Raw genomic sequence first — 22,947 nt, 5'->3', positions numbered from 1 at the left:
GGGGAGAGCGCGGGCAGTGGGATCAGTTTGGGATCAATTCAAGGCTATGTGGAGAGAGCCAGGCAGTGGGATTCCTTTGGGGTTGATACAGGGCTATGGGGAGAGTGCGGGCAGCGGGATTAGTTTGGGATCGATACAGGGCTATGTGGAGAGAGTGGGGCAGTGGGGTTAGTTTGGGATCGATACAGGGCTATGGGGAGAGCGCGGGCAGTGGGATTAGTTTGCGATCGATACAGGGTTGTGTGGAGAGAGTGGAGGCAGTGGGATTAGTTTGGGATCGATACAGGGCTATGGGAAGAGAGCGGGCAGGGGGATCAGTTTGGGATTGATACAGGGCTATGGGGAGAGAGTGGGGTAGTGGGATTAGTTTGGGACCGATACAGGGCTATGGGAGGAGAGCGGGCAGGGGGATCAGTTTGGGATTGATATAGGGCTATGGTGAGAGTACGGGCAGTGGGATTAGATTGTGATCGATACAGGGCTATGGAGAGAGTGCGGACAGTGGGATCGGTTTGGGATCGATACAGGGCTATGTGAAGTGAGCGTGCAATGGGATTAGTTTGGGATTGATACAGGGCTATGTAGAGAGAGCGGGCAGTGGGATTAGTTTGGGATCGATACAGGGCTATGGGGAGAGAGCAGGGCAGTGGGATTAGTTTTGGATTGATTCAGGGCTATGTGGAGAGAGCAGGCAGTGGGATTAGTTTGGAATCGATCCAGGGCTGTGTGGAGAGTGGGGGCAGTGGTATTAGTTTGGGATCGATACAGGGCTATGTGAGAGTGCAGGCAATGGGATCAGTTTGGGATCGATACAGGGCTATGTGGAGAGAGCGGGCAGTGGGATCAGTTTGGGATCGATACAGGGCTATGTGGAGAGTGCAGGCAATGGGATCAGTTTGGGATCGATGCAGGGCTGTGTGCATTCATCACCCGATATGTCTCAGCCTGGTTGGGCCGCATGTCGCTGGATTGAACTTTCGGGACCTGCTCACCATTCCTCAGCCCCATCACGTCGAGAGCCCGTGAGTAAAAGCCGGTTACAAGGCAGGAGAGCCTCAGCACTCGCTCCCTGTCACTCCGATTCCCAATGAACAGCTCAGGGGGTGGGGGCTGACAGAGTTAAACAAAGACTAAAGTCAGTGACGAGTTGTGATGAAAGGTCAGCGACCTGAAACGTTAACTCTGTTTCTCTCTCCACAGATGCTGCTGAGTATATCCAGCCTTTTCTCTTTTTATTTCAGATTTACTGCATCTGCAGTATTTTTCTTTTGTATTCGTGAGAAGTTCTCTTTTTGTTCCGTTATTTTTTCCCCACCCACCATCAACTTTCCCTGCTGGAGGCAGGTGACCGATGCTGAGATACAGGACAAGGAAAGAGAGGGCTGAGGCGTGACCTAATAGAGGGCGTTAAAATTAGGAAGGGTTTGATAGGGTCAACGTGGAGAAGATGTTTCCACTTGTGGGCAAGACCTGAACTCGGGGCCATCAATATTATACAGTCACTAATAAATCCAATAAGGGATTCAGGAGAAAGTTCTTTACTCAGAGAGTGGTGAGAATGTGGAACTTGCTACCACATGGAATAGTTGAGGGGAATAGCACAGGTACATTTAAGGGGAAGCTCGATATGACCATGAGGGAGAAAGGAATAGAAGGATATGCTGATAGGGTGAGGTGTAGTCAGGTGGGAGGAGGCTCGTGTGGAACATAAACACCGGCATAGACCGGTTGGGCCGAACGGCCTCTTCCTGTGCCGTACATTCTAAGTAATTTAATGTAAAGTCACACGCTTGTACCGCACACAAGGACCCAGCATTCGCGGGTGAGCCTACACAGTGAGGCCCAGGAAGCTATTCAACCAAGGGGGTATTACAGCTTACTCCAGTCCTATCCTCACTCGATGTCAACATGCACGCACTTTCCAACCAAGGTGACTGGGTAAGTAATCGGATTCAGGTCACCTGCCCGAATATCTGCCCCCCCCCACCCACCAAGCAAGGGGTACTGAGGCCAATTTCAGCACCACTTTACTGCTACCCTGTCCAAGAACAGCTGGCTCAGGACAGACCTGGGATAAAAACCTGGGCCTAGAAATTTGTCTTGAGCAGTGGTGCATAGCGCGCAGTATTGGATGGTCCAGCCATTGCCTCGGGCGCTGTGGACAACGGGCGGCCGATCCAATACAGCCTGTTTTGTGCCACGGCCTGAGATGAATTTCTGGGCCCACGATCTGTACCACACGTCCCACCTGAGCCATCGGGAGCGCGGCCTCCAGTCACCGCCCCCACAATGTACCTTTCCTCTGTCGGGTTCCTCGCCCACACTCAAGGTATATCAGCAGCCATTTCACGCAGTCCTTCTACAACAGAGCCTTGAAGTACCTGTTCATGAAAGTGTTGCCATTCCACCGGTCTGCTGACACCTGGAACTCTGGATTCAGTGCCATCCAACTCCTGTCCTTGTCAAAAACATACGCACCCTCCCCGTCATTTCACAACTTTATAAACCCCTCCGTCAATTATCACCGTTCACTTCACAGCCACACATCCACTGGACAAAGAAAACACCTGGGGTGAAATTAATACTCAAATCAAGTTGCAATGTGAAAAGGATTCGATCAGCCAGATACAACAATTGTATTTATACAGAGCTTTTAACGCAGTAAATCGTCCCAAGGTGCTTCCCAGCAGCATCATCGAACACAATTTGAGACCGAGCCGCAGGAGGAGATATTGGGGCCGGTGAGCAGAGGCTGCGACAAAGAGGTCGGTTTTAAGGAGCGTCTTAAAGGAGGAGAGAGAGAGGTCAGGAGGGAATTCCAGAGAAACGATTTCCTCTGGCGGGGCAATCAAGAACAAGGCCGTATCATCTTAAAGTGAGAGTTTGGCCATCCAGGAGTGAAATCAGGAAGCACTTTGCACACACAGGGGGGTAGAAATCTGGAACTCTCTCTCCCCAAAAGTCTGTGGGTGCTGGGGGTCAATTGGAGCTTTCAAGGCTGAGGCAGATCGATTTGTGTTCGGTGAGGGTATCGGGGACATGGAGCAAAGGCGGGGAAATGGAGTTGAGGTACAGATCAGCCATGATCTCGGTGAACGGCAGAGCAAACTCGAAGGGCTGAATGGCCTCCTCCAGTTCCTGGGTTGTGAACCAGTTGTGTTACGTTGAGGTTCCATTCATGACCCGCTCTGCTGAACTTTAACCTTAGCAGTAGGTCAGGTGCCAGGAGGAGCATCTTTTCACAGAGAGTCATCGACCTCGCAAACATGTTGCCAGGATGTGCAGTGAGTGTGGATTGGCTGTGAGTGTTGGAAAGGGAGCTGGCCGATATCTCGAGTTATAGAGGAGATAACGGGCAGCAGTGATGACAGCCACTGTTATCTCCTGCACCTTCCTCAGTTCCCTGCGGGGGACACAGAGGAATTTACCAGAGCTTTTGTTTTCCTGAATTGGTCGACAGTTTTTTCCACTTTTTATGCCTCTCCCAGGAGAATGTACGATTTTTGAGGGAAAGGGGGCTCATTGATTCACTGTGTCAAGATGGAATAACTGTCTGACAGTATTGAGGGAGCGTTGCTCTGTCAGAGGGGCAGTACTGAGGGAGTGCGGCACCATCGGAGGGGTAGTACTGAGGGAGTGCTGCACTGTCAGAGGGGCAGTACTGAGGAAATACTGCACAGTCGGAGGGGCAGTACTGAGGGAGCGCTGCACAGTCGGAGGGGCATAACTGAGGTAGTGCTGTTCTGTTGAAGGGGCAGTACTGAGGAAGCATTGCTCTGTCAGAGGGGCAGTACTGAGGGAGTGCTGCACTGTCGGATGGGCAGAACTGAGGGAGCGCTGGACTGTTGGAGGGGCAGTACTGAGGGAGCATTGCACTGTCGGAGGGGTAGTACTGAGGGAGCTCTGCATTGTTGGAGGGGCAGTACAGAGGGAGCACAGCACTGTCTGAGGGTCAGTACTGAGGGAATGCTGCACTGTCGGATGGGCAGTACTGAGGGAGCACTGCACTGCTGGAGGGGCAGTAATGAGGGAGCATTGCACTTTCGGAGGGACAGTACTGAGTGAGTGCTGCACTGTCGAAGGATCAGTATTGAGGGAGTGCTACGCTGTCAGTGGCAGTACTAAGGGAGTGTTGCACTGTCGGAGGGGCAATACTGAGGGAGTGCTGCACTGTCGGAGGATCAGTACTGAGGGAGTGCTGCACTGCTGGAGGGGCAGTACTGAGGGAGCATTGCACTGTCAGAGGGGCAGTACTGAGGGACCGCTGCACTGTCGGAGGGACAGTACTGAGGGAGCATTGCACTGTCGGAGGGGCAGTACTGAGGGAGCGCTGCACTTTCGGAGGGACAGTACTGAGTGAGTGCTGCACTGTCGAAGGATCAGTATTGAGGGAGTGCTACGCTGTCAGTGGCAGTACTAAGGGAGTGTTGCACTGTCGGAGGGGCAATACTGAGGGAGTGCTGCACTGTCGGAGGATCAGTACTGAGGGAGTGCTGCACTGTCGGAGGGACAGTACTGAGGGAGCTTTGCATTGTCGGAGGGGCAGTACTGAGGGACCGCTGCACTGTCGGAGGGGCAGTACTGAGGGAGTGTTGCACTGTTGGGGGGCAGTACTGAGGGAGCGCTGCTCTGTCAGAGGGGCAGTACTGAGGGAGCGCTGCACTGTCGGAGGGGTAGTAGTGCAGCACTCCCTCAATGTCGGTGGATCAGTACTGAGGGAGTGCTGCACCGTCGGAGGATCAGTTCTGAGGGAGTGCTGCACTGTTAGAGGGGCAGTACTGAGGGAGTGCTGCACTGTCGGAGGATCAGTACTGAGAGAGTGCTGCACTCTTGGAGGGGCAGTATTGAGGGAGCATTGCCCTGTCGGAGGGTCAGTACTGAGAGAGTGCTGCACTGTCGGAGGGTCAGTACTGAGGGAGCATTGCACTTTCGGAGGGGCAGTACTGAGGGAGTGCTGCACTGTCGGGGGGCAATACTGAGGGAGCGCTGTTCTGTCAGAGGGGCAGTACTGAGGGAGCGCTGCACTGTCGGAGGGGTAGTATTGAGGGAGTGCTGCACTGTCGGTGGATCAGTACTGAGGGAGTGCTGCACTGTCGGAGGATCAGTACTGAGGGAGCATTGCCCTGTCGGAGGGGCAGTACTGAGGGAGTGCTGCACTGTCGGAGGATCAGTACTGAGGGCACGCTGCACTGTCAGAGGGTCAGTACTGAGGGAGCATTGCACTGTCGGAGGGGCAGTACTGAGGGAGCGCTGCACTGTCAAAGGATCAGTACTGAGGGAGCGCTGCACTGTCAAAGGATCAGTATTGAGGGAGTGCTGCACTGTCGGTGGATCAGTACTGAGGGAGTGCTGCACTGTTGGAGGATCAGTACTGAAGGAGTGCTGCACTGTTGGAGGGGCAGTACTGAGGGAGTGCTGCACTGTCGGAGGATCAGTACTGAGGGAGTGCTGCACTGTCGGAGGGGCTGTACTGAGGGAGTGCTGCACTGTCGGAGTGTCAGTACTGAGGGAGCGCTGCACTGTCAAAGGATCAGTACTGAGGGAGTGCTGCACTGTTGGTGGATCAGTACTGAGGGAGCATTGCACTGTCAGAGGGGCAGTACTGAGGGAGCGCTGCACTGTCAAAGGATCAGTACTGAGGGAGTGCTGCACTGTCAGGGGGGCAGTACTGAGGGAGTGCTGCACTGTCGGAGGATCAGTACTGAGGGAGTGCTGCACTGTCAGGGGGGCAGTACTGAGGGAGTGCTGCACTGTCGGAGAATCAGTACTGAGAGAGTGCTGCACTGTCGGAGGATCAGTACTGAGGGAAACAGAAACATAGAAACATAGAAGATAGGAGCAGGAGTAGGCCATTCGGCCCTTCGAGCCTGCTCCGCCATTCAATGAGATCATGGCTGATCATCCAAATTCAGTACCCTGTCCCTGCCTTCTCCCCAGATCCCTTGATCCTTTTAGCCTCAAGAAACATATCCAACTCTTTCTTGAATATATTTAATGAACTGGCCTCCTCCGCCCTCTGTGGCAGAGAATTCCACAGGTTCACCACTCTCTGGGTGAAGAAATTCCTCCTAATTTCTGTCCTAAATGGCTTACCCCTTATCCTTTGACTATGACCCCTGCTTCTGGACTCCCCGGCCATCAGAAACATCCTTTCTGCATCTAGTCTGTCCAGACCTGACAGAATTTTATAGGTTTCGATGAGATCCCCTCTCAATCTTCTAAATTCCAGTGAGTATAAGCCCAATCGACACAATCTCTCCTCGTACGTCATTCCTGCCATTCCAGGTATGAGCCTGGTGAATCTTCGCTGCACTCCCTCCATGGCAAGAACGTCCTTCCTCAGGTAAGATGACCAAAACTGCACACAATACTTAAGGTGTGGTCTCACCAAGGCCCTGTACAACTGCAGCAAGACATCCTTGTTCTTGTACTCGAACCCTCTTGCTACGAAGGCCAACATACCATTTGCCTTCTTAACCGCCTGTTGCACCTGCATGCTTACCTTCAGCGACTGGTGCACAATAACACCCAGGTCTCTTTGCACTTCCCCTTCTCCCAATCTATTGCCATTCAAATAATAATCTGCCTTCCTGTTTTTGCCACCAAAGTGGATAACCTCACATTCATCCACATTATAGTGCATTTGCCATGTTTCTGCCCAATCACCCAACCTGTCCAAATCATGCTGGAGTTTCACGACATCCTCCTCACAGCTTACCCTCCCACCCAGCTTTCTGTTGTCTGCAAATTTGGAGATATTACATCCAATTCCCTTGTCCAGATCATGAATATATATTGTGAACAGCTGGGGTCCTAGGACCGATCCTTGCGGTATCCCACTAGTCACTGCCTGCCACTCGGAAAATGACCCATTTATTCCAACTCTTTGCTTTCTGTCCACCAACCAGTTCTCTATCCAAGTCAATACCTTGCGCCTTAATTTTGCACGCTGATCTCTTATGTGGGACCTTATCGAAAGCCTTCTGAAAGTCCAAATACACCACATCCACTGGTTCTCCCTTATCTATTTTACCAGTTACATCCTCAAAAAATTCCAGTAGATTAGTCAAGCATGATTTACCTTTTGTAAATCCATGTTGACTTTGTCTGGTCCTGTCACTGCTTTCCAAGTGCTCTGCTATTACATCTTTTATAATGGACTCTAGCATTTTCCCCACGACCGATGTCAGGCTTACCGGCATATAACTCCCCGCTTTTTCTCTACCACCTTTTTTGAATAGTGGGGTAACATTAGCTACCCTCCAATCCATGGGTACTGTTCCAGAGTCTTTCGAGTTCTGGAAGATGACCAGCAATGCATCTACTATCTCTAGGGCTACTTCCTTAAGTACCCTGGGATGTAGACCATCAGGCCCTGGGGATTTATCGGCCTTCAGTCCCATCAATTTTCCTAACACCATTTCCATACAGATACTGGGGGAGAAATTCGGTTGATAGCGCCACCGATTAATGCCTAAAGAGGCCGAGAAGTGGGGCGCTAGCCAGTTTCCGGGTGGGCGCAAGGCACCTAGCGCATCACCCCATATTGAGCATGCATTTAGCGCCGGCTCTAAATCTTAGCGCCCGCTCATGGGCGCAGGCTGATTATGATGTCATTTGAGTGCCCTGGACCGGAAGTTCAGTGGCGCCCCCCTCCGTAGCGCCTGGCGCTAATAGTGACAGCTTACCTGAGCCTTACCAAGTCGCTCTCGGGCTGGAGGAGCGTTATTTAAAGGGGACTGGTGTGGTTTAAAAACGGCAGCCATTTTTGGATCACAACTTCCTCGAGAGCTACAAAGAGTTGCTGAGCTGCACACTGAGAGCCATTTGACCACTGAGCCAGCGCAGGCAGACGATCTTCAGCCTTCTGACCATCACCTTGCTGTTGGTGAGCCTTGACAATGGGGAACCTTCCTGTGGGCACTTATTATGGGGGCTGCATTGGAGGGGAACGTCCTGCTGCTGAATCATCTGGAAAGGGCACTGAGACGCAGGGAGAGGGAGGCGGGCATGGCCAGATGGAGGAGGGCCAACAGACATCGCCACAGCAGACCTTACGTTGGCAGGGTTATCCGACAGCAGTTTTCCTACATGAACATGCCAGAGGAGCAGTGTGTCGGAAGGCTGCGATTTAGAATGGAGGTGGTGACTGAGCTGTGCCAGCTGCTTCAGCCAGATCTGCAGCCTCAGATAAGGTGCAGGACATCTCTGTCGGCGGCTGAGAAGATGGCTGCTGTCCTGAACTTCTACGCGAGCAGCTCTTCTCAGGCTGTGCGTCAGAGGCTGATCAGAAGTAGCTTCTAGGACCCTCTCACGGAATGCTTGCTGCCATTCCAAGAACAGGAATGGAACCGGTCTGATACCCCCAAGCCTGTGAAGGGCAAGATGCATGTAAATAGCAGGCATGGCCATTGTAAATGAAGAAAGTGTTTCACTACACAAAATGTGGTTCCTTCAAACATGAGAAAGCTATGGCAACAGAAAGCAATACTAATACACTGACACATAACTGGCTCTCACACCCGGGAGACTGTCCAAAACATAAATCACCTTCCGACCATCTTCCTTGGCCTTGATTCCACTGCGCCAACCAAAGCATCCAAAGCCCCATCAGTGAGTCGTTCCGCCCTCTGCCTCACCCTTTCCATGTCTTGCTAGGCTGGTGCGCCACAGGTAGGGTCCCACCACTTTGAAGGCCTACAAGGCAGTGAGTGTGTCTGGTGATGCCAATTGACCTGCCCCTTTAAGAGCTGTCCGGTGCCACTGTGTCTCAGGGAACGTGATTATTGACAGCACCCTCGCTGCGCCCCGCCGCCACGAAATTGGGTTGCGCCGCCGGGTTAGCGCCTTAAGAGTAGCGTGCAGCGTCTGATTTAGCGCCGCAATCACCTTTAGGGGCGCTACAACCCAATATTGCGCTAGGTGGTGCTAAATTGCGCCTGGCGCTAAACTTTGCGCATCACCAGGACTAGCGCCCCAAACGCGGCTATACCAAATTTCTAGGCCACTGATTTCTTTCAGTTCCTCCCTCATTAGAACCTATGTTCCCCGGCATCTCTGGGAGGTTATTTGTGTCCTCCTTTGTGAAGACAGAACCAAAGTATGTATTTAGTTGGTCTACCATTTCCTTGTTTCTGTTGAATCCGTGATTCTTAAAGTATGATGTTTTCCAATAACTAGACAGAGGCTGTAAATTAACAATCAACAGGTGTTTACTGGAGGAGGGTAGTCTAAAGACTAACAGTGCAGAGGCATGCTCAAGGCTTATGTACAGGTGTGGTCACTGCCGGTACTACAGTATACAGGAGCTGTAAAAGTAGTTCTCTCTTAAAGGTACATACACTACAATTCCTCCCCTTTTAGATTAACAGTACCCATAACATTCAAATAACAGTTAACACTTTAACATGCACATTAAACTGAAATAGTCCATTTATAGATTCAGTCTTTGGGGTGGCTTCCTGATCCTTTCTGGATAGTGCCTTTCCTGAGGTTCTTGTTCTTGGTGCAGAGGCAATTCTGGCCCCCTTTCGTCGGTTAGTTCGTCAGGTTCCGCTGCTACTGTTTCTGAGGTAGATGCTACCGGTATGTCGGGTTCATCCCCAGGTACGCGAGACATGGGGTTGACTCGTTCCTGTGATGCTAGGATCTGGTCGACATGGCGTCTCACAATGTTCTCCCCGACATCCACTGTGTACATTAATGGCCCCTGCCGTGTGCATATCGTTCCAGGTTGCCATTTCTCTGTTCGGTAGTCGCGGGCCAAGACTGGTTGTCCTACATTGAAGCTCCTTGTCGGCTTTTCATTGATGTGCTGGAATTGCTTATCCTCAACATTTCTTCGCACATTTGGTCTGAGCAAATCCAGACGAGATCTCAACCTTCGGTTAAAGAACACCATGGCTGGGGTCTGGTTGGTAACTGCATGTGTCGCATTTCTGTAGGCTAACAGGAAATTTTCCACCTTATGCTGTAGTGGAATTTCATCATCGCACATGGCCCTTATCGCCTTTTTAAAGGTTTGTACGAACCTCTCAGCCAATCCATTTGTGGCTGGATGATACGGGCCGGATGTGTAATGCCTTACCCCATTCCTTCTCAGAAATTTCCGAAACTCTTCGGACACAAACTGTGGTCCGTTATCAGAGCAAATCTGCTCTGGCAAGCTGTTCCTGGCAAATATGGTCTGCAGGACTGCAATTGTTTTCTCTGTAGTGGTTGAGGACATTTTGATCACCTCAGGCCATTTCGAGTGCGCATCCACTGCTATTAAGAACATTGGCCTAGAAATTCAGTTGTTTGCGCCAGCCGCTAGCGCCTTAGGAGGAGGAGATGTGGGGCGCTAGGCGGCTAGCGGCCGGGTGCAGCACGATCTGTGCCTCTCCCCAACTTCAGTAAAGATTTAGCGGCGGCGCAAAGCCTTTGCGCGCGCTCAGCTGTGCGCGCAGATCCTGACGTCATTTCATCGTGCAACGCCCTTTGTTCGCCCCAAACCGGAAATTCAGTGGCGCCGGCCTATTGTGCGCCTGGCGCCCCTAGCGACTGGTAGAGGGGAACGGTTCTCAGTCGCTGCGGGGCATGGGGGGCGCAAATTAAAGGGCACTCCTCCTGCAGTAGAAAAGGCAGCCATTTTGCAACACTCCTTCTTTGTGAGAGACGGATCTTTGCAGAGGGACAAAGGTAGAGAGCTTTCTGGTTTGGCTCAACACTCGCACAGGTACTTGTGGCTTCAGGCCACAGCTTTCCACTTGCCTTTAACTTCAGAGCCATATCATTGATTGGAAACATATAATGGGGGCTGCAATGGGTGCAAACGTTGGCCTTCTCCATTGCATTCAAAGGGCTCACAGATGCCATGAGAGAGTGGCAGTCATGGCCAGACGGAGAGGGGGCAACAGGCGTCGGCAAAGGAGGCCTTACCCACCCAGGGTATACCGCCAGCTGTTCTCATATCTGAACATGTCTGACGAGCAGTGTGTTCGGAGGCTGCGATTCCGAAGGGCGGTGGTCACTGAGATCTGCCACCTGCTTCGCGGAGATCTGCAGCCACATCTGAGGAGCAGGACGTCTCTGTCGGTGGCAGTGAAGGTGATGATGTCTCTCAACTTCTATGCCACTGGCTCCTTCCAATCCGCTACTGGGGACACTTCCAACATCTCCCAGTTTGCCGTGCATTGCTGCATCCACCAGGTGACCAATGCCCTTTTCAGAAGGAGACGTCAGTTCATCTCCTTCTCCATGGCCCTTGTCAAGCAGCAACAGCGTGCAATGGGCTTTGCAGCATTAGCGGGCTTCCCCATGGTGCAGGACGCCATTGACTGCACGCATGTGGCTTTGCGTGCACCTCTGGAGAATGCCGAGGATTACCGCAACCGGAAGGGCTACCATCCGCTCAACGTGCAGTTGGTGTGTGACCACAGGCAGCTCATCCTAGCTGTCAATGCCCGCTTTCCAGGCAGCAGCCACGATGCCTTCATCCTGCGCCAGACTTCTGTGGCAGACATGTTCCAGGCTCAACCTCACCCACGAGGATGGCTTCTCGGGGACAAAGGCTATCCTTTGTGCACCTGGCTGATGACCCCGCTCCGTGCGCCCAGCACCCCTGCTGAAGAGGGATACAATGACAGCCATCAAGCAACCAGGAACATCATTGAGCAAACAATCGGTGTCCTGAAGCAACGGTTCCGCTGTCTGGATCATTCCGGAGGAGCCCTACAGTATTCGCCTGAGCGAGTCTCCCATTTCGTGGTCGTGTGCTGCATGCTGCACAACCTGGCTATCCGCAGGACTCAGCCACTGCCACCAGACATTGGAGGACCACCAGAGGAGGAGGAGGAGGAGGAGGAGGACCAGCACAGGAGGGAGGCAGAAAGTGCAAGGGCCGCCCATCGGCGGCTTATTGAACGTCGGCTCTAGGCCCCCTCTCAGGGAATGGCTTGTGCCAATGGCACAAGAAGAATGTAGCCGCTCCATAAGCCCTCAGCCGAGCAGGGCAACCAGGACTTCCAAAAGAAAGCATGGACAGTGCGATTTAAGAACATTTATTTCTTTGAAACCTCTGCCCTTCCCACGTTACAAACTAATGGAGAGAAGCCCCCCCAAAAAACACAAATCGACCAGTCTCGGCCTTTCAAAAAACACAAAACGAACAGTCTCGGCCTTTGCATGTGAAACAAAACATTTGGGCACACCTTCTACTTTTTGCTATGCGAGGGTGATGCCTTTCGCATCCGTGACTGGCCCCTGCCCGCCCTGCAGCTCCTCCTCAATGGGACCCCAGTGGCTGCAGCAAGGCTGGGGGAAGGCTGCTGAGGGTCACATGGCGAGACGGCTGATGCCCTTGGGGGTCGGCCTGGACCAGCTCTGGCCCTGGAGGGGTCGGCTGCTGACTGCTGCAACTCTGCTTGTGCGGCAGCAGTCTGTCCAGCGGCTGGTGGCAGCTGCAATGGAGGAGTGGCAGTGTCAGCTGCAGGAATGCTGCCAACCTGACAGATCACAGGTACTCCCTGGTCGCCTGAGACAGTGGCACTCGCACGGGCCAGCACTGCAGCATGCGCAGCAATCTGCTGAAGCACAGACTGCTGGGCTGCTGTGGCGCGGCAAGTGCCCTGGTGATGCCTGGCTGATCCAGCGAGGGTGGCAGCAGTTAGTGTCCGTGTGGCCCTGGTCTGTGTCCGCATGACACCAGCCAGTGAATGGACGGCACGACTGAGCACTTGGCTAGAAGCCGCCTGTGCTGCCCCGAATTCCTGTACACTCCTTGACAGTGACTCTATGGAGTCAGGCATCCTTGCCACTGCAGCCATGAGCTCAGTGTGCCTGCACTCAGCCTGGGCGGCCATTTCCTCTAGGAGCCGCACCTCCTCCGCGCTCACCGTCGCAGGACTGGAGGCCGCACTCACCCTCCGGGGAGAAGTCTGCCGAGCTTCCCCACCCCTCCCGCGTTGCTGCAGGCCGCTGGGCCCCGGAGCTTCACTCTCCTCCGACCCTTCCCCCCGGCTCCCCTCCAGGGAAGACGTGTCCCCATCATCGCCATGGGCTGCCTCGGCTGAGGGTGGCACTGATGGTCCGGCTTCCTCTTCCTCCTCCTCGCCCTCCGATTCACTCACAGTGCCAGGTTGAGGGCCCGCCTCCTCACCTGGCGATTCACCATCTGAAAGCTGGGAGGCACAAGAGTTGCTTTAGAGTGAGGACAGGGCGGCAGCGAGGGAGGCATGAGTGCTGCTATGCACTGCATTGGTCGGACAGTGGCAAAGGATGCTGTTCTGAGGCGTAAGTGGAAAGAGAGAGGTCAAAAAGGTGATGCCCTTACCTTTGGGGCCCAGAACAGGGTCGGCATCTCCACTGGCGACGGGGCCAATCAGCCGGCCTGACATAATGCGCTCCACACGCTGGTCCAGGTCGGAGAGCTCTTTGAGGTCAGGACGGCCTCCCCCGGTCTCACGCTGCTGCCTCCGGTTGTGCGCCACCTTGGCCTGCAAGAGAAAGGACGGCCTCTAAGTACAGTGTGAAGCCCTGATCTTGTCTGCACTGCCTCCCATGGTGGACTAGCCCTGACAGTGTGAAGCCCTGACCTTGGCTGTACTGCCTCCCATGGTGGACTAGCCCTGACAGTGTGAAGCCCTGATCTTGGCTGTACTGCCTCCCATGGTGGACTACACCTGACAGTGTGAAGCCCTGATCTTGGCTGTACTGCCTCCCATGGTCGAATAGCTTGTACAGTGTGTAAAGTGCTGAATGTGCAAGTGATTTTCATGACAGTCCCATAGCTGCTGGATGAGGGCTGGGCATTAGGGCTTTCAGGTCCCTTTGCCCATAAACTGAGGTGCACATGCAGGGATGAGGAGGACACTGGAAAGGGTACTCACCCTGACAACCCGAGTGAGGTCGTTGAACTTTTTCCGGCATTGCACAGGAGTCCTGGCAACCATGCTGTTGGAGGTCACCCTGTTTGACACCTCCCTCCAGGCTTTCCAATAGGCGCTGGGCAGCGGCCTCCTGCCACCTTCAGGGAACAGAACATGGCGCCTGCGCTCCACTGCGCCAACCAGCACCCTCAGGTCACCGTCGCTGAAGCGCTGCGCTCTCTCCCTGGCCTTCTCCATAGTCCTGGGCGTTGCACAGATCAAGCAGCAGTGGTCAGGCCTTGCTTCAGGGCTGCAGTGTGCAGGGCGTGGCAGGCAAACAAATCCACCCTCCCCCTTTAAGAGCTCAGCGGCGCCAGATTGTCTGCCGTCAATCAGCAACTCGCCGCACCTGCGCTGCGCCCGCCCTCGGGGGTATCGCCCCGGGCCGCCGGCTTAGCGCCTAATGATAGTCGTGCATCGCCTGTTTTAGCGCAGCAGCAACCTCTTGGGGCGATGCCACTGAATATCGGTGAAGGTGGCGCGAAGTTGCGCCGGGCGCAAACTTTAGCGGCTGCCCGGCTGTAGCGCCACAAACGTGGCTATACTGAATTTCTAGGCCCTTGAGTCCATGAATGGACCAGCAAAATCAATATGCACCCGTTGCCATGGAGAGGAGGGCCACTCCCATGGACCTTCTGGCATCCTGAGCAGCTCTTTGTTAGGTCCTCGATTTGTTGATCGATCCCCGGCCACCACACATAAGCCCTAGCAAGGCTTTTCATTTTCACCCCTCCCAGATGGCCTTCGTGAAGCTCATTGAGCACTCTCTCCCTTAACTTGGGTGGAATTACCAATCGGGATCCACACATCACTGTCCCCTGGCATACTGACAGCTGTTCTCTTCTGGATGAGAATGCTGGCAACAGTGAGTCGCCATGTGTTGGCCATCCCTTCACCGTCAAATCATATACCCGAGATAGTGTCAGATCATTGCGGGTCTCCTTCTCTATATCCGCGTTAGTTACTGGCAATCGTTCAATTATCGACGAATAAAATATTTCGATAGGGTCCACTGCTGGTGCTTCCTCCACAGTAGGCAGCGGCAGGCATGATAGCCCATCAGCGTTTCCATGCTGTTTCGTGCCCTTATACTCTATTTCATATTGGTTCGCCCCTAGAAAAAGGGACAATCTTTGTAGCCGTTGTGCAGTCATCACCGGAACGCCCTTCTTTGGATTAAAGATGGAGAGAAGTGGTTGGTGGTCAGTCAGCAAGGTAAACTTCTGCCCATGCAGATAGTGGTTGAATTTTTTTACTCCCCATATGAAGCTGAGGGCCTCCCTGTCGATCTGGGCGTAGTTGCGCTCGGCTGAGGTTAGTGACCGAGACGCAAAGTCTACTGGCCTCTCCAACCCGTCTGGGAATTTGTGCGACAGCACCGCTCCAATACCATAGGGTGATGCATCACATGCCAACCGAATTGATAGTGCTGGGTTGAAATGGGCCAACACCTCTTTTGATGCGATCAATTCTTTGCACTTCTGGAAAGCTCGTTTACATTCATCATTCCACTTCCATGGTACCCCCGTTTGCAGTAGGGTGTTCAGTGGGTGTAATAATGTCGACAAATTTGGTAAGAACTTATGGTAGTAGTTCACCAGCCCAAGGAACGACCTCAGTTGTGACACATTTTCCGGCGCTGGAGCCTTGACTACTGCCTCAATCTTTTCAGGGTACTTATGTAACCCCTCTTCATCAATAACATGGCCACAATACGAGATCTGCTTCTGGAAAAACTCGCACTTGTGGCGAGTAGCTCGTAGCCCATATTCCTTTAATCTAGTGAGCACCTTCTCCAGGTTGGCGAGGTGATCACTGTCATTTTCGCCCATGACCAGGATGTCGTCCAAATAACACTGGGTCCCTGGAATCCCTTGCAGGACTTGATCCATTGCCCTTTGCCAAATAGCTGGAGCCGATGCTACCCCGAACACCAGCCGGTTGTATTGGTAGAGACCTTTATGAGTGTTGATTGTGAGGTATTGTTTCGAGGCTTCTTCTACCTTCATTTGCAGGTACGCCTGGGCCAGATCAATTTTGGTGAAGCGTTTTCCTCCAGATAGCGAGGCGAAACTATCCTCAATCCGTGGAAGTGGATATTGTACCGTGTGAAGGACTGGGTTCACTGTCACCTTAAAATCCCCACAGATGCGGACCTTCTTTGGTTCCCCAGGCGTATTACTCAACGACCTCTTCATTACAGTCTACTTTGGACAGTACTCCTGAATGTTCCAACCCTTCCAGCTCTGCTTCGACGGCTGGTCGGATCGCATAAGGCACCAGTCTGGCCTTAAAAACTTTGGGCTTGCATTTTCCTCTATTTTAATCATCGCTGTTATGCCTTTTAGTGTTCCGAGTCCCTCCTGGAACACTTCTTGTACGTCAGTTAGCATTTTTGACAGTCGTCCAGGTGTGACATCATCATCCTTTTTGGCCTCAACCTTCAGTGCCTGTATGGAATGCCAATCTAATTGTATCTTCCGGATCCATTCACGTCCTAGTAGTGGTGGTCTTCCATCTGGCAATACATATAGGTCCATTTTGGGTATTTCCTGGCCTTTGTATATCACGTTCACCCTTATTATTCCTTTGGGGTAGACTTTTGCCCCGTGTACGTCTTCAAGACAATCTCTGTAGCTTTCAAGGGTATATGTGAAAATAGCCGCTTGTAGTCCCTTTGGTTTATGACTGTTAGGGCTGATCCTGTGTCCAATTCCATTTTCACTTGGACTCCGTCTATCTTGAGCGTGACTCAGATAGTCTGGTGATCCTCCATTTTGATTACCTTATGTAGTTTCAGACAACCCTGCTCCTTGCTTCCGGAGTCTGTATCACTTTTCTGTTCGTCTGAACTACTGTCCATCACCTTATGTACCTTTTTGTACTTCTCCTGTGGAGATTTCTTGCTGCTGGTTTTCTTCCCTGACCTGCAGACTCTTGCTATGTGTTCTGCTTTTCCACACTGTCTGCACACATGGTCCTTGAACCAACAATCCTTCTGGTCGTGTGTTGTTCTGTCGCAGCGATAACACTTCCCTGCTCCATATGACATTTCATTGGTGCCATATTCTTGCGGTCTCCGTTGTATCGCTTCAGCGCCCCATGCGGCTGCTTTGTGTGATACTGCCATGCTGAAAGTCTTGTCCAGCGTAAGATCCTTTTCTGATAGAAGCCGTTTCTGGGTTCCTTCACTTTGAAGCCCACACACAAACTTGTCCCTTAACGTATCTGCCAGTCCCAATCCAAACTGGCAGTGTTTCGATAGCTTGCGCAGTTCCGTTAAGTACTCAGCATTGCTTTCGTCTTTATGCTGGTTCCTTTTGTGGAACTTTAATCTTTCTGTAATCAGCAGCGGTGTGGGGTTTAAGTGGTCCTGTAGGATTTCCACTATGCTTTTGAAATTCTTATCCACTGGCTTCTCTGGGGATATTAAGTTTCGCAGTAAGCCATAAGTTTTTGCACCCATGGAATTCAACAAAACCAGTGCTTTCCTAACATCTGGCACTTCATTCGCCTTGCAGTGCACCTCAATGCGTTCCACATATGTCGCCCAACCTTGTATTTCATTGTCGAACGCAGTGATACTGCCACTCTTCGGCATCCCTGGGTGTGATTAAACTGTCTAAAATGGCGTCTCCCGCGCTCTCCCTTCTTCCCGCGCTCGCCCTTCTTCTCCGCTGCGGCTTCTGAAATGGCATCTCCCGCGCTCTCCCTTCTTCTCCACGGCTCAGTGGCGTCTCCCGCGCTTCCTTTCTTTCCCCCGCAGACGCTGTTCAGCCCTTGAGCCCTGGCTGTGCTCTGCGCATTCTCCTGTGCGCATCTCTCATTGCCGCCGCTCGGTCCTGAACCTGGCTGCTGCTTTACCCTCTCTCTCTTTTTGTTTTCCGTCGACGCCGCTCGGTTTTCAACCACCCGGCTGCGCCCTGTGCGCTTCACCCTCTCTCTTACCCCGTCGACGCTGCTCGGCCTTTTCTGTGCCGTCGGCGGGCTCCAGCCGCCGCTGTGTGGGAAGGGTCTGTGCTGTACCTGTTGCCAGTCTGTTGCTGGATCGTCGTGGCTGGAGAACCAAGCCCAGCTCTCAACAGCCTCCCCTGCGATGTTCACTCTCTGCCGGATGACTGGGTGGATGCTCGTGGTCGATGCCCGTGCTAGTGGCCTCGACTTTTTCCACCGTCCTCCTGGAGCAAATCCTTGAAAGGAAATGCAGAGTTGCAGGTAGATTCAAATCGACCTCGTCACCACTGTTGAATCCGTCATTCTTAAAGTATGATGTTTTCCAATAACCAGACGGAGGCTGTAAATTAACAATCAACAGGTGTTTACTGGAGGAGGGTAATCTAAAGACTAACAGTACAGAGGCATGCTCAAGGCTTATATACAGGTGTGGTCACTGCCGGTACTACAGTATACAGGAGCTGTTAAAGTAGTTCTCTCTTAAAGGTACATACACTACAGTTTCCCATTATAAATTCCCCTGATTCTGACTGTAAGGGATGTACGCTTGACTTCACCAATCTTTTTCTCTTCACATATCTATGTTTTTATGTTCCTTGCTGGCTTACTCTCATATTCTATTTTCCCTTTTTTAATTAATCCCTTTGTCCTCCTTTGTTGACTCCTAAACTGCTCCCAATCCTCAGGATTATTGCTTTTTCTAGCCAATTTATATGTCCTCTCCTTGGATCTTATGCTATCCCTAATTTCCCTTGTTAGCCACGGTTGAGTCACCTTTTTTGTTTTATTTTTATGCCAAACTGGGATGAACAAATTCTGTAGCTCATCCATTCGGTCTTTGAATGTTTGCCATTGCCTATCCACCGTCAACCCTTTGAGTGCCATTCCCCAATCAATCCTACCCAACTCGCTCCTCAGACCATCGTAGTTTCCTTTATTTAAATTCAGGACCCTAGTCTCTGAGTCAAATACTTCATTTTCCATCGTAATGAAGAATTCGATCATATTATGATCACTCCGACCCAAGGGGCCTCGTACAACAAGATTGCTAATTAATCCCTTCTCGTTACATAATACCCAGTCTAAGATGGCCTGATCTCTGGTTGGTTCCTCGACATATTGGTCCAGGAAGCCATCCCGTAAACACTCCAGGAATTCCTCCTCCACAGTATTGTTACTAATTTGGTTGGCCCAATCTATATGTAGATTTAAGTCACCCATGATGACTGCTGTGCCCTTATTGCACGCTTCTTTAATTTCCCTTTTAATGCCATCCCCAACCTCTGCCTTCCTGTTTGGAGGTCTATATACCACTCCCACTAATGTTTTTTTCCCCTTGGTATTTCTCAATTCTACCCATACAGATTCCACATCATCAGAGCTAATATCCTACTTTACAATTGTATTAATCCCTTCTTTAACCAGTAATGCTACCCCACCTCCCTTTCCTTTTTGCCTATCTTTCCTGAATATCGAATACCCCTGGATGTTGAGTTCCCAGTCTTGGCCATCCTTGAGCCACGTTTCCATAATCCCAACCAAATCATATTCGTTTACCTCTATTTGCGCAGCCAATTCATCCACCTTATTACAAATGCTGCATGCTCCTCGCATTAAGACACAAAGCCTTCAGGCTTGTTTTTTTAACACTCTTAGACCTATTAGAATTATTATTTATTGTGGCCATGTTTGATTTAAACCGTTGATTTCTCTTACTGCCACTTTTGTTTTTCTCCTTCCTATCTTTTGCTTATATCCCTGTTTTCCTTTCCTCTAACTCCCTGCTCAGGTTCCCAACCCCCTGCCATTTTAGTTTAAACCCCCCCGAACAGTGCTAGCAAACCTACCCACAAGGATATTTGTCCCGCTCTGGTTCAGGTGCAACCCGTCCGACTTGTACAAGTCCCACCTTCCCCAGAAGCAGGCCCAGTGATCCAGGAAACTAATGCCCTCCCTCCTGCACCAACTCTTTAGCCACGCATTTATCTGCTCTATCCTCCTATTCCTATACTCACTAGCACGTGGCACCGGGAGTAATCCAGAGATTACAACCTTTGAGGTCCTACTCTTTAATCTGCTACCTAGCTCCCTAAATTCTTGCTGCAGGACCTCATCCCTCTTCCTACCCATGCCGTTGGTCCCAATGTGAACCACGACCTCTGCCTGTTCACCCTCCCCCTTCAGAATGCCCTGCAGCCGTTCAGTGACATCCTTGACCCTGGCACCAGGGAGGCAACAAACCATCCTGGAGTCACGTCTACGGCCACAGAAACGCCTATCTGTTCCCCTTATGATAGAATCCCCTACCACTATTGCTCTCCCACTCTTTTTCCTCCCTTCCTGCACTGTCAGAGATGCCGCCTTTCTGATGCGACATTAATTTGAGGCGCCATCTGTCTGTTCAGTTGAACATAAGTAAAACCCACCAGCAATTGGTCCCAGTTTCATGGCCAACATTTCTCCCTCAATGCACACCAACAACAGCAGATGAACAAATCACTCATCTCATTGCTATTTGCTGTGGACCAAATGGCTGCCATGCTAATCCCAGAAAGCGACAATGACCAGCGAATTCCAAGTCAGTTATTGGGTGTGAAGTGGTTTGGGCCGTTTCTGAGAGACAGCAAAAGGCTCTGTATCAATACAAATCCCTTCCTACTGTCACAGGGTCACTGCACCATCTCTGTGAGGCCACTTACTCCAGGTAGTATGGGCCTGTCGGTAAAATATCTCGGCGTTTCTTCTGACGAGGCCCTGGAATCCCACTATTGTGACAGCCCTCAGGTCCCAGTGATCCCTCTGGAAGGTGTCAGCCATCCACTGCTGGCTGGGCACAGTCCGCGGCAGGGTGCTGTCGAAATACGCAATCTGATCGTCATCCAGTGTCACCAACAAACTGGACTCGGGCAGCTTGGCACGGCCATGGTTCAGTCAGTAATGAAATGCAAGAGTGTGAAAATCAGCAGGATCACAAACAGAAACCAGTCTCAAAAATGCCATCGATTGTAAAGTAACTCAAAGTGGAAATGGCACCTTTTAATACTAAACCTGGTTAGAACATAAGTGTAAAAATTAGGAGCAGGAGTAGGCCAAACGGCCCCTCGAGCCTGCTCCGCCATTCAATAAGATCATGGCTGAATTTATACCTCAACTCCACTCTCCGGCCCTGTCCCCATATCCCTTGATTCCTTTAGTGCCCAAGAATCTATCGATCTCAGTCTTGAATACACTCATCGACTGAGCATCCGCAGCCCTCTCGGGTAGAGAATTCCAAAGATCACAGTTTGAATATTGTATCCAGTTTTGGACACCGTTTGTTAAGAGGGATGTCAAGGTCATGGAGAAGGTGTGGAAGAGATTTGCTCAGCTGATTCCTGGGTGTGAGCGGCTTGTTTTATGAGGACAGACCGGGATTCTTCTCACTGGAACAGAGAAGGTCGAGGGAATCTGATAGAGAGGTCCAAACTATCAGGGGTTTGGTAAAGTACAGAGAATCAACGCTTCTCATTGTTTGGTGAGTCAGTAACCGGAGGGCATAAATTAACATCATCACCACAAGAGCAAAGGGAGTGCTTTGGAGCGGTTATTATAATGGAGAGGGATGTTGGGATATGGAGGCCGGGATTTTCTGCCTCCACTCGGAGCGGACACCAGCAGTCCACATTGGAAAATTCCTCACCCGTGATTCTCCCACCACAGCTTGGTGCAGTGGAATCCTCCGATATGCCCATTTATTCTAATTCAGTCATATCTATAACACAGTCAGTATTTTTGCCTCTGGCACCAGTTGAAGTATTGAAGAGTCGCAGCTAATTTTCCCCCATAATCAGGCACACGGGCCCCGGTTTTCATTGGGCCGTAAGGCGGGCTTTTAGGCGTGTGGGGGGTTAAAATCGCCACACCTAGGGGTCGCGACCCCCCCGCCTGGTTCCCGCCTCCATGCCATTTTAACCTAGGTGTGTCTGATTGACCCGAATCAATCCCACCTGCAACAGGCGGGACTGGTCTTTAGGGCCCTTAAACAGCACTGATTGGCCTTTATAATCCCATTTTAACAGGCCCTTGCCTGTTCAACCCTTTTCCCACGTGAAACGCGCCTGGTGGGGATGACGCCTGTGAAACCTGGCGTGAACACTATTGGCTTGCTGACTATCAGCTGCAGGTCCAACATTAAAGAGGATATTTGATCAGTCATCATTTGCAGGTGGCAGGACTTTGTTGTCTCAGGTCTGGGGGAACTTTTAGAAGGCATAGCCACAGCTGTGGAAGTTTGGAGCCTGACACCCATCTCCAGTGTGACCTCCTGCGAGACCCCTCTCGCCACCCTCGCTCAGCGCTGCCTCAACTGAGGCACCTACCAGAAGCATGGGAGGCCTTTTTTTCCTTCCCACCTTGGCATTAGAGGACCTCCAGCCCCATTCGCGAAATGACACACGCCACAACTGCAGAAGTTGCCATCAGATTTTTTATGAAAAACACACAACTGATGGCATTTACACAAAATACACAGCATTTCACCCAAGTGACTACCCTTGTGACTATTTGTGCTTTATTTTCCTCTTACGCGTGCTCCTACGTAGTGGTTACCCTGTGGCTTCAGCAGATGTGGAGGCCCCTTGCTCACTTTCCTGCTGCTCCTGTCTCGACACCTTTGGCGGGCGTCCTCATGGATGGCGAGCCTGTGAGGGCTCGCCAGCAGTCTGCTGCTCCTGCGGCTGTGCAGGGGTTGAGACGTCTATCTCACTTGGGTGTGGACTCCGGCGGGGCTCTGACCGAGGGCTCTGCAGTGGCATGGAAGTGTGAGTGCTTGGAGAGGAGCCCCCACTTCCTTGAGGTCTGCCACCAACCTTCCTCCCATGGGTCAGGTCCCCCTCAGTGCCTGCAAGTGGGTTGAGAGCAGCTTGCTGCACATCAGGGGGGCCATGGGGACCCGTATCTGCAATGGCAGTCCTACTCAGAAGGACTTACATGAAGGTCTGGTTTCTCTGTTCAATAGATGCCCATCGCTCCTCAAGAGATGTCATTCTATTCTGAACACTCACCATGTTTTCCATACCCTGGCGACTAACCTCCTCCATGGCCGTAG

At 51.8% G+C, this 22,947-nt stretch overlaps 1 pseudogene; it reads right to left on the bottom strand.

Moving 5' to 3' along the window:
- Positions 1–891: 891 nt before the first annotated feature.
- LOC147095579 (major histocompatibility complex class I-related protein 1-like) lies at positions 892–20,861 on the bottom strand (annotated as a pseudogene).
- Positions 20,862–22,947: the final 2,086 nt, after the last annotated feature.

Source organism: Somniosus microcephalus, unplaced genomic scaffold (assembly GCF_052327205.1).
Source record: "Somniosus microcephalus isolate GS21.2 unplaced genomic scaffold, FLI_Smic_1.0 unresolved_chr1, whole genome shotgun sequence".
NCBI classification, from domain to species: domain Eukaryota; kingdom Metazoa; phylum Chordata; class Chondrichthyes; order Squaliformes; family Somniosidae; genus Somniosus; species Somniosus microcephalus.
The sequence above is the reverse complement of the archived record's forward strand: the minus strand, read 5'-3'. Positions and strand labels throughout refer to the sequence as shown.